The following is a 12,476-nucleotide window of genomic DNA, read 5'->3' on the forward strand; positions in this document are numbered from 1 at the left end:
TTTGTAAATTGAGAAATACTGTAGCAGCCCTTGCCAGGGCTGAGAAGTCCAAGAAATATTAAGTTTAAAGTCAATTCAGATCTGAGCACTGGAGCTATATCCACAGCCTTGCACGCCATCCAGCTTTCCTTAGTATCTATCACTGTTACTATTTGTTATGACAGCTACATTATTTGTGGGGTAATGGAACATTATAAAATGAACAGAGCTGTTTAAATGATCAAAATTCCCTTATTGTGTGTACTTTCATCTTAGGTTTCACTATTTTTTGGATCATCCAGCATGTACAGTTGTATACTGTAGACACGATGAATCTGTATATTAATCCTTGTGACCCACGTTTGCCCTGGTTCATGCGATCTCAGTATTTCCATGGCAAAAAAAAAAAGTAACAGGAGGCTCAGTGTAGAAAATCTAAGGCATTTACTGTGTTTATAAATCTCACTATGGGCCTGATCTTGTAATTCCTTTACTTGGTTAAATTTTCATTATTCATCTAAGGACTGCTGCCAAAGCGTAACATTATGTGTAAGGAAAGATGTGCAACATCAGGCCCCAGTGACATGTTAACATTAGCAGCAATCATCCCTGTCTTCCATCAAGCGGAGGAAGTCATGGAAATGAAACAAAAAGTTATTGTGGAAATGATTAAATCGTCTGCGTCTGCTGGGGGAAACCAGAGCATCACACAGGGAAGCTGCAGGTGTGCTGAGAACAGCCCTGTGCCCAGCTGAGAGGCAAAGGGCAGCTGCAGCAGCCTGGGTTCAGCCCAGCTGGAAGCCCAGCCACAACACAGGGCACCTGGGGCAAGATCTAGTGGGAAAAGAGGCAGCTACAGGTATCAGTGTGAAAGCAGCAGCATTTTCAAGAACTGTTCTTCACATCAGCCCTTGACATAAGGACATGTACTGGTTTATTATTCTTACTCACTATTATTATTACTTGTTTTATTATTCCCTTTAGTTTGATGCTAAACAAACAAACAGTAACCTAGAAGGATTCCTTCAAGGCCTGGGCACTCTGCATGCCCTCCCAGGGTAGATCCTTAACCTCCCTCCTCTCACCATTAGCACCATCCAGAAGTGATGGCTTAGCAGCCACTGGGAGCTGGCAGAAGGGGGTTTTACCCCTTGCATGCCGACACAACAAAGCCCGGAGGTCAACACTGAAACCCCTCTGGAAGGTGGCACTCAGTGACCAACACACAATGAAAAAGGGGTAGAGCCCCTCACCCAAAAGGGGCTGTATCCTTCTGTCACTGTTTAGCAGGCACACAGGCGAAGGCAAAGAAGAAAGAGAGGGGACTTTCCATATGCATTCCACGCAGGTTTAACCCCATGAAATGACAGGGACAAAGAGACCCATTGGTAGAAGGGTCCAGGGATCTTATACTGGGTACAGAATAGGTGGGGAAAGGGATCTCAGCCAATGGGATAGAGACAAGCAGGTGGGATTGACAGGAAGGGAACCAATGGGAACAACACATAGGAGGGACTCAGGGAAGGATCCAATGGGGGCGTTGAGGAACAAAGAACTTTCTAGAACTGATACATATAAAGAAGGGAAATTAATATACATAACTTCATACGTGAAACAAGAAGGGGAAAACATTAACCAACTGGGAGAAAACGTGCAAAAGGCAGAACAAGGGAATCATGGTTTCTCACTGTAACTGAAGTTACATGCTAAACTTGGATTGCTGACCATCACAGCTGGTTGACTGAGTTGTTTTCAGCAGACAGAATAACTGGAGCTGTCTGCAGTGTTACACAGAAGGAGTCAATGAAGGCTTTTATGGCCTTCCTATTAGGCTGTAGTAGCTAATTAAATATGGCCTGTGTGTATGAACAAGTTTACAGCATGTGTGCCAGCGGTCCAGCTCCAGGAGGGGATGGGGCGGCAGAAGCTTCAGGACATCCAGCCAGGCCTGCAGAAGGGGAGAGGACACTGGCAAGAGTGATTAGTGCTGGGGGGTTGAAGAGGGAACCTGGCACCATCTGCAAATCCCAACCTAGCCATTCCCGCAAAACCTGAGAACCATTCCTCATCCTCGCTTGCTCTCATAGGAAATAAAACAACTCTCAAGTCTGGCTTAATATATTTTCCTGGCCAAAACCATAAGAAAAATCCCAGGTTTATTAGGAACAATTATCTGCACCTTAGCTGTTCCATATCTCTGACAGGATGCAGTAAATCGGATTAATCTGAGGAAAGAGGAGGAGAGATCATGCGCTCTGCTGGTGTTTGTTTAGTTTAGATGAGTTGCTAGATGCCTTCAAGTTCCAATTTTTAAATCTGTTGCCAAAGAGGTGGGGAGGTGTATATGAGAGCCTGCATGACTGACGTGAACACTCTTTGCTATTTCATTTCAATTCTCCATCTTTTCCCCACTTCTGAGCTCTTGTTATCTCCCTTAGAAGCACCTTATGCATCCTCCTGGCACTTCCATATTTTTGAAAAAAATTACATTTTTGGCACATAAGAATGGTCAAGAAGTCAAAGAAGACACAGAACTCTCCTGATTAATGTATTTGTATAATATATAATTTTGCAAACTGTGCTGGAGATTAAAATTTCATAAGGCAGATGTCTTTTCTCTTTTTACCTTCTGTGCCACGAGGAGAAACTCTTGTGAATTTTCTTGACTACCCTGAACAAAATTAATTACTTTTTAAAAGTTGGTCTCTTGGAAACCTAATTATCTTTTTATCTGTGCTGCTGACATATTCCTAATCTGATGTTGAACCAAATGATTTCAAAATCTGTACTTCTTTTTCTTCAAAAACCTGCTGCCTCTGTAAGAGAGATCTGAAGAAGCCATGGCTCAGAACCCGTTATTTCTAACTGTCTGAGCTGCCCTCAAATTTAAGAGCAGACTGCTGCCAAGGAACAGCAAACTCTGCGCTAATAAGGGATGTAGTGCCACAGGAGTGAGTCAGGATATGGGGTGCATGCCTCTTTCTGCCAAAACTAGGAATGGAATGGAATGGAATGGCCCTGCCTGCTGTGGTGGGTAGAGGACAGGTGGTGTAACAGAGGTTTAGGAGAACTGCTTTATCACCTAATTTATTGTGCCATGGATTGCCAATCCTCTTGCAGTTTAACAGCCTTCTGGGTCTGGCATGGGCTTGTGCAGCTGCTCAAGAAGCTTTCAGTACACTTACAGTGCAGATTTACAATGGACCTTGGAGTTAGGCTGTGCTTGTATTTCCAGGGATGCTGAAATTTGCCATTATTATAGAAGGAAGCAATAGGAAGGGAAAAAACCCACAAAGAACATTAGGAGAAAGAGAGGGATTCAGCAAAGGGGTGAGAGCACTACACTGGATAAAGACTTCCATCCTTTAATTCTTGGGGAGGGAAGGAGCAGCAAAGGTGATTTGAGGACTGTCAGTCATCAGCAAATAGGAAACACATGCAGTACTTAGTACTTTATGCAGAATTATGGAGCCATTGAAGGAGGGTTCTCATGGTTTGAGGCCTTTCTTAGGTCTGTGCATGTTTGATAAATGCCACAAGATTAAGTGGTGAAGTGCCTTACTTCTTTATGCAGACCTCAGTGTCCCCATCCGGAGTTGCAGTAACCTACATATAAATAGATATCTGGGGTACAAGTTCAGGTTCCATTTCCTCTGAAGGGAATATGCTTTACATGTATCAGGGATGTTCTGCAGACTGGACTGATGCATGGTAAGTTGGGTCAGGGAGGGGATTTGCTTCAAGTCACCTCACTGCTCTGCACCACAGGAGCCTTTGTGCTGTGGGGTGACTGACCCATGTAAGTTAGGAGGTCACAATCCGAAGCACTGAATTAAGCTGTTGCTTAAAATGAAGTTCATTACCATCAGTTTGAGAATACATTTTTTTTCTCTCAAAGAAACTTAAAATCAATTAAAAATAATTTCCTGATAATAGTATTTATTTAAGTAGTCCTTGAATCAAAGCAATTCAGAATGCATCAGATTCTGAGATGACTTACACATCTTTCATAACTTCATGAGCTGTATGATCTTCAAATCTCCACACTGATATCTGACCTCCAGCAATCTTTTCTTTCATTTTGTCATGTGGTGCAGGGCTGTGCCAGCCATCTTCTTCAGCACAGCAATAAAGAGCCCTGCAAAGCTTTATTCACTGGCTTTCAGATGTTAGTTACTGTCTTCTATGTCTGACAGACAGGAAGTTGCCACAAGCACAGTGATGGCTCACACCTCGAGTAGAGAGGGAGGTCTGGTGCCAGTAGACACATCGTGAGTGACCTGGGTTTGTGAGCTGCTCTTCTAACCCTGCAACTGAGTGGGTGATACCAGAGTTAAAGAAAACGCCTAGTGCTATAATCTTGCATTTAATTAGGATAAAAGTATAGCTCATTTGTGATGTTCAGAAATACTGAATTCCATGCCTTTCCAGGAGAGATGCTTTCAATCTGATAGAAAAAAAAAAAAATAGCTTTATCTTTTCCTTCACCAGCATGCAAAGAAATTGTTTTGAAAAAGAAAATCTAATTAAAAACTGTTAACACAATCTTCACAGCTGAATCACGTTCCTCATGCTTGTCCTGTTGTGTCAAACAATAAACATCTGACTCACGACAGAGTTGTGCTCCCGGGGCCAAGCACCTGAGTACTGGGCATTGTGCTATTCATTATCACAATCGCTGAGACCCTTTTCATATCAGGCTCTGAGCCTTGATTTCTCTGCAGAATATTTTGCTTTTTTTTTTCTTGCCAGTTTCCTAAAATATTTTCTCTGTCTTCTTGCTGATGAGATTCTTGGAACTGTGGAGATTGTGGAGAATTTGTAGGTGCAATTTGTTGTAACTTGAATTGGAGGTGTTTGGAAGCAAAGCTGGGGAAGGCACAGAGTTTGCCAGCAGCGCTCTTCGGAAGCCTATGTTTACTTGAAGAAGGAAAAAGGAAAGGATTTTATTTGGAAGAACAGCAGAATGGCCAGTACTCAATACTAGTGCTACTGCAAAGGCTAAAATATTGTGACCAGATGTGTATCTGCATTTATATTTAATGGATGAAATGCTACCACCCTCTCATATGAAGATGTTTAAAACTCATCTGCTTACACTGGAGCTGATTTATTTTCCCAGTATGGGATTACCATAATTATTGACTGCTAGCTCTTTTGGGATGTTGATTTGTTTTGTTTGTGATTTTTTTCAATATTGGTTTAAGATAGTGTAGTCATCAGAAATAACAGTGTAGTTACTTGACAGCTAATCAATTGGGCTGAAGTCTTACCTAAGAGCCAAATAAATCATAAGGAGTCATTCCACTTAGATTCTGGGTCAGGTACTATAGCTTATGTGGTTGATATTGAAATATATTCCTAGTCTGTCACATGAGCTGTCACAATTTTATGTAGGGACAGAGCACAATTTTGTGATATTTCTGTTCAACAATCTATAGTGCAGTACCTGTCAAAATTTTAATTGCTCTCTTTTATAAATTTGACACAAGAAAGTGTTCATTTATAGATGATTATTGCACTATAAAACCTTTAACAGAAGATAACCAATGTCTTTGTTTCTGTGGCTTTCTCATTTTCTAAGGAATAAAGACTGGAATTATTTAATTCATTTATAAAAGGTATTTTCCTGCTAATCCAGTTTCCACAGGAGTATCATATTTTGATGTAAAACAAAAGAGAGGCAATCCAAAATGGATTAGCAAACATAAATATTCCCAGAGACCATGAAATCCCAATCTGTCAGGGAGGGTGGACAAAGGCTCATGGTAATGCACAAATACTCATCTCCTGCACTAGAGACCTGATGTGCTGGGGAGCTAATGGCATTGATACAAAAGGGCAACATGGAGAGAATTGGCCTGGTTCTTGCAGCCATAGTATGTGTTTGATGTGCAGTGACATTATACTTGTGGAAATAAATTATTTGTGTTGGTCTGAGGGGGTCAGTAGAGAAATTCCCATGGCTAGACATGGACTGTCTTCAAACATTTCAAGTACCTTTTCTATTTGTTTGGGGTCTTTTTCAATTCCTGTTCTGCTTTAGCCATGAAAGTGGTACTAGATCACAATACTCATCTGCTCCTGGGTCTGGCTGACAAATGACACATTTGCACAGGGGGAAAGAATTGCTTATTCTGCATCTACAGTGGTTTTCCATGTTTAATGGCAGGAAAAGGCTGTCTGTTTTCCATGAATAACATCATGTTATGGTTAAATTGTTGTTTAGGTGCTGCTACAGCCTGAGCTGGTCCTTTAAAGGATTTGGTTAAACTTTCCCCGTGTAATCTCTTTAGCCTCAACAGTCTGGTCTAGGGAATAAGAGTTTAGGAATCAATATCCATATCTATATAGTAACTGATGTAAATGTGTTTGGATTTGCAGTCATTGTATGTTTGTTGCTGTATGTCTGAAAAAATGTTTTGTTTCCCAAGTTATTTTTTTCAATATGTGCTTAGCATTTTTCTAAACCAGGCGCAAAAAGTCGGTATCCATAATGATGTCAAAAAGACAGACATTTCCTAATATCTATAGAGGATGTGCATTATACATGACTGCTGACCTAAAAGTCTAGCTCTGTGCAAAACATGATAGAAAAATCTCTCTTTTAGCAGGCAGGAGCCCAGCCAGCATATTTTGTTCATATTTGTATATCTGAAGAGCTAAATGTGTGGTTACCAGGAGTGCTTTCTGCACAGCTCTTTCCTCCAGTACTTGTATATTCCTCAAGTGTCTTTGAATCTCCACAGGAGTCTTTCTCAAAGGCTGTTTGTTCTTCCAAGTCCACCCCAGGGGCAGATCAACCTGCAGCTACGTAGATTGCATGTTAGAGACTTTGATTTCATTCAGTTCCAATATTTGTCATTCACTCCACTTCAACTAATTTTTTTCCTATTTTTTATGTATAAAAGAGTTTTATGTTGTTGGATAACATTTGGTTTAGAGCAGGATGTGAGACTAAGAGGGCAAAAGAGCCATAAACCTTCAACCAGCCAGGAATGTAGCAGATAGTAGAGACAATATTTCTGGGGTTTTCAGCTTGCTGGGACGTGCACAAAAACAATCAAGTTTTGTATTTCTATCCTTGAAAATTTAGGTAATATGCACCCAATGAAATTAGACTATGGACTCCACTAATTCTAGTTACCTTGCAGTCAGAGGTGGAAAATATTAACAATATTGATAAAGTTGAGCTTTCTGTTTAAACCAATTCCTCCAGAGAAGTGAATGTTCTCTCCTCTTGAAGGAAATACTTTCAATTTAAAGGCATTGACTGTTTAATCACTGGTAACTTGTCTCACTTGAAAATACTGCTGATGTCTATATTTATCTAAACTGACTCTCTGAGAAATAAGAAGTGGTTAAAATCTTTTTAATTTTTTTTGAAGACAAAGAAGAACTCATAAATTGCCTTGTAAGATTTTTTCCACCCATGCTGAACTGCTAAACTTGATGTTTGACAGATGTTTTAGTAAAAGAGGGCAGCTAGTTTCTGTCTGTTGTTAACTGGGATTTCTCTACAATGGATGAAATTTTGCTCTCCTTCATTGAAGACATACATTTGGAAAGTTTAAGTAAAGTCACCTGAGTGCCTCCTGTAAAATTGGAGTGAGAGCAGAATGGATGATTTTCACAGGACTATTTGGCCCATGATAGACAGGATAAAATTGAAAACAGCAATAGCTTTGGACAGCTTTATCTAATTTAAGACCATTGGAGAGAAGGGAGGACGCAAACTGCTGACCCTATGTGCAAGCAGCAGGCCTGATTCCTTTGTACTGAGTCCTGCCAGTTGTGCTGGAAATCAATACGTAATAGAGATTACATAATAATACAAATTGCTGTAGTATTAGGTATTGAGGGGCTTCTCTTTTGACTTTACTACATAGACCAGCTATAGTGGTTGGCCAGTTTTCTACTGCTCCTTTTTGTTTACTCACGTTAGGGATGAATGTTGTAAGGTTGTCATCCTGCTTTAATTACTGATCCATCACTCTTTATTTTCAAGTTCCTTCTTAAAAATCACTTTTGAAAAATTACTACTATTCCATGGCTGATTTAACCAGAGTAGTAGGTAGTTGCCTCACTGCTGAGAGCCAGTGGATAGGCTGTGAAAGATGAAGACCAGAGAAAAACATCTTTTCTATGGAAAAACCTAACAGTCCTAAAGACTGTTGAAATTAAAGATTTCAATTATTTCCCACCACTTTAGGTCCTGTTCTGATAATGTGGGCGCTGGTGTCCAGGGACAGCAGGTGAGCCCTGGCCCTCAGGAAGGATGCAATAAATTATGTTCATGGCTCAGGCCAAAGCTTCTCTGATCTCTCCATGTCTGCACCGGCATTGCAGCTTACTACCAGCTGCAAGTGGGCCTTGGCACATCACTGAGTGTGGTTTTTTCACCCCTGCTCTAAGCTACCTGTATGTGTGGGCGTTGAAACTATGCAGACCATTTCTGCCTTGCACCTGGCTGCTTTGGAACACAGGTAGAGCAGATGCTGAGCTGTTTGTGCCTATCCTCATAGTCAACTCCTGCAATTTTTTCTATTTACACCATTATGTTGAAGTGTGATGTCCTCTGAGAAAAAGAGGATTTAGTTTAGTCTCCTCTACTTTCCCCCTCTTCTTCCCTCTTCCTCCCTCCCTCTTTCCAAACAAGTAATTTCTTAAAATAGATTGAGATAGATTGGGAGCTTTAGAACAGCTTATGCAAGTCTAAGTGAGTGACTTCACTCCTTCACTTTCCCAAGGGAACAAACTGATAAAGGAATATGTTTCAGTGTTTTATTGCACTGGTCATTCGCATTAACGATGTGTTTTTCCTCTGCGTAAACCTAATGGTTCCCATGGTGCTTTTTCCTGGTGTTCTTGGCAGAAATTTCCTCCCTCTGCTGCTGTCCAAGTTGGGATCATACTGAGCTGTTGTGTTCTTCTCTAGGAAAGAGCTATATTTGCATTGTGCATGTGTAGTCTGCTAATACATAGTGGAAACTTACAGGAAGGAAGAGACAACATAGATTTAAGACTTAGTAGGACTAAAGTTTCCAAGATGTAATGCAGCAGTATACAAACATGTTGAAGCAGGACTAATTTTGTGACTAGAATAGAGTAAAAAGAAAACATACAGTGTGTATATTGTTCTGGTTCCAGGAGATAGTTCACAGACATAAATGCTGGGACCAAAAATAGTCAGGTCAATCTCAGTGTTACTTTGTATAACCACCTATTGTGCTACCTTTTCTTACTGTGCCCTTGAATTGAAAGGCAGCAATTTCGCTTCGAGCCATGCTGTATTTTGCTACGTGTTTCAAGTTTCCTGGGATACAACCATCACTTTTCAGTTGTGCACTGCTTGCTGAAGTTATGACTGCTGTAGCTCTTGCTGCATGGCTCTATTTGTGCGGGTGCCAGCTTTTTAATCCCACATGGTGGACTTTGTCCACCTGCTTTTGGCCACTAAACCCATATGCATACAGCAGTCAGTTTGCTCAGCTTCATTCTAGCCTCACTACATTCCTCCTGAAAATTTGTCATGTGACAGAAAAGAAGCAAAAATTAAGTATTCCTAGCAGGGAACAAGGAATGTTATTTTTAAAAAAGGATCATGCTCATGGAAGTCAGTTATTCTGAGAATTTTGTTTACTTTTCCTTTTTACATATGGATTTAGAAAATAGTTAAAGTCATCCTCATAAAGCATGTTTCTACAGCATAGATTCACCCAGTGATATGAGTTAGCATTGAATAATATTTAGTCACACATTTAGCCAGAAAAGGCATTGACTGTTATTTTTGTTTTTAAAAAAATACATACTGTGAACTGTTTAAGTGTTTGGGAAAAATTTTTACTTCTGTCCAGGTTTATAAAATCTAGTGAATTGTTTTTAACTGCACTGTTTTTCATTTTAAGTAATATCGCTTAAAAAGATGAAGCAATAATCATTGAGAAAGCAATTTTAACAAGAGTTTCTAGCCTTGGGAGACTTTCTTAGTGGTTAGTGTTTGCTGTATAATTAAGCATTTGGCAAATACCAGGTTTCATTTGAAAAACACTTTGTACCTTCTCTAATTGTTTTAAGAAGAAACTTGCAGTTTTGAGATCCATCCTGCTCTATCAAGCAGGGCAAAGCTAAAGCTTTGCTCTTGTCTGTTATCTGGTTTCACATTTGAAGTGATTTTTTTCAGCCATTTTGAATACAAATGCATGTTTAATAGGCTGAGGAACGGGAAATCCATATGGGTTTTCAGCAATCCTATAAATACTGATATACTCTAAATAGCATGTCTGTTCCCATGTCTGGGAGAGAAAGATAGAGAAAGATCATTTTATTGCTGGAGTATTTTTTTTTCTGTTTTCTATTTTCCTGATTGAAATCAATATTTCAGGGCTAATGGATGAGGATGTTGGCTGCTGCTGCCTAAAATGCTGACCTTGGCAATCAATATATTCAGGTTGGAGCATTTGTGATGTCAATTACTATGAGAATAGTTCTGAATTTACTGCCTGCAAAATGTCTGGGTTACTGGGTTAGAGTTCCCCTGCAACCTTATCTTTCCCACTTTCTCTCTTTCTATACTCTGTAACTGTTGGGGACTCTGAACCCTTGAGCACAACAACTCTGCTAAGCAATTATTTAATTAGGACTGGATGAATAATGGTGTGTGTTTGGTGTTCTAATTTGTTGATCACGTTGGAAATACAGAGGAACAAGCAAGCTGTTCTGAATAATATGTTTCACTTCAACTGAAAGTGCTTTGTTCTGATGTTTTAAAATCTTTTCAGGCAGATAGTGAAGATTTCTAAAAACAATGAGGTAAAGATTGCCACATAGTGAAGAAACAGGGCATCTTTTTATAGAAAACACTAAAACATTTGACTTAGTTTTTTCATTGTGTCTGTAACTGAAGTGAACAATTTGATTGTATCTAAATTAGTTCAGTGTCAGCAATTGAATTTCTTTTCTCTGAAAATTATTTTTTAAATATCTCATAGTTCAAAATTTTAACTTTAGCCATTTCCAAGTGCTTCTAAAATGGCAAGTTTCCCCTTTCTCCTCTTTGTTTCCTTCAACATGAACTACCTAGTATGTGGGGTTTCCCTGCTCTCACTTCAGCAGAACAGGGTTAGACATCATCATCCCTGCCAGCACTGGTGCTTTCTTTCTGTTACACACCAGTTGGTCGCTGAGCTTCTCTACCAAGTTACCCAGATGCAGAGAAGACCTTGACATCAGATTGATCCTTGTCACCATAAAGTCTCCCAAAAAATCTACAAGATTATTGACCTTAGTCCAGAGATTCAGTAAAGTCTGTCAGTCTCTGTAGAGCATAACAGTAGATAGACCACTATAAATGACAGCCTTCTATTCATAGGGCAGTCTTATACAGAGGAATCTAATCTTATTAGAGAAAATTAGGTCTGTCTTGGAGCTTTAAAACCTGTTTGTGTGTCTCTGGCCCACAAGCTGTCAATCAACTGAAACCTGTCACAAAGGTTTGCAAAGACTGGCCATAAATTAGTAAAGAATGACAGGTATTGTACATGACTGCATTGCCTTCAGATCTGTCCAAATCAACAGGAGTCTGTGGTTAACAGAATAAATGCTTTGTTTTCTAGATTACTGAAGACAATTGTGAGTATTGACATTATTTGTTTTATATGTATTTTTTTCCCAGAAGAAGTAAAGTTCACTAAAAATGAGATGTCAAAAAGCATTATTCATGTGTACTTGTATCAGTTGAAAAGTTTATTCCTCAGTCCTGTAACCACCAATACCTTTGCACACATATGTCACTGTTTTAAGGGTTTTCAAATGCTTCTTGGAAGACTGAATAAGCAAGGTCTGGCCTGAAGCCTTTCAAGGTAATTGAGAGCTTTTCCATTGACTTCAATGGGCTTTGGCTTAGGACATTAGTGAATTTAGTCTCTCAAAACCACTTGGACTATTGTTATCCTCATATACTAGTAGAAAACTGAGACAAAAAGTGAAATGACATGCTGTCAGTCATACAACAAGTTGGCAAAGACAGTATAGGAACTTGGTGGTTTTTCTACCAGTCCAGTTATTCAACTGTCACTGCTTTCCAAAAAAACTACGAGCCTGCACAAACCAAAACCCTAGAAAAAGGGAAGAAAAGCTGAGATTTTTTATCCTGGTGAAATAGCCCTATGAATGGCTTGAGACTAAAGAGAGACTCTTTCAACACATATAGGCTGTCCTAGCTAGTGATATCTCAGGTATGCCCTGAGCTCCCTGGGGCTTATGGCCTTGCTGGGGATATCACTCACATGGGATAACCTGCCATCCCATGGCCTGTGCTGAAGTTTCTTGGTGCTGATGTGGATCACGTTGGCATGACTCACACTCAGCACTTGTGTGCTCTGAAGGTGCCCAGACAGAACAGAGTAACAGCCAGACTCCAGGAAAATACTTGTTAGATGATGCATTCAGGAAAAACAAATATTGACACAAGGGCAGCCTACCTTCCTGCTTCTTTC

The sequence above is a fragment of the Corvus brachyrhynchos genome, unplaced genomic scaffold (genome assembly GCF_000691975.1).
Source record: "Corvus brachyrhynchos isolate BGI_N302 unplaced genomic scaffold, ASM69197v1 scaffold11, whole genome shotgun sequence".
Classification (NCBI taxonomy): domain Eukaryota; kingdom Metazoa; phylum Chordata; class Aves; order Passeriformes; family Corvidae; genus Corvus; species Corvus brachyrhynchos.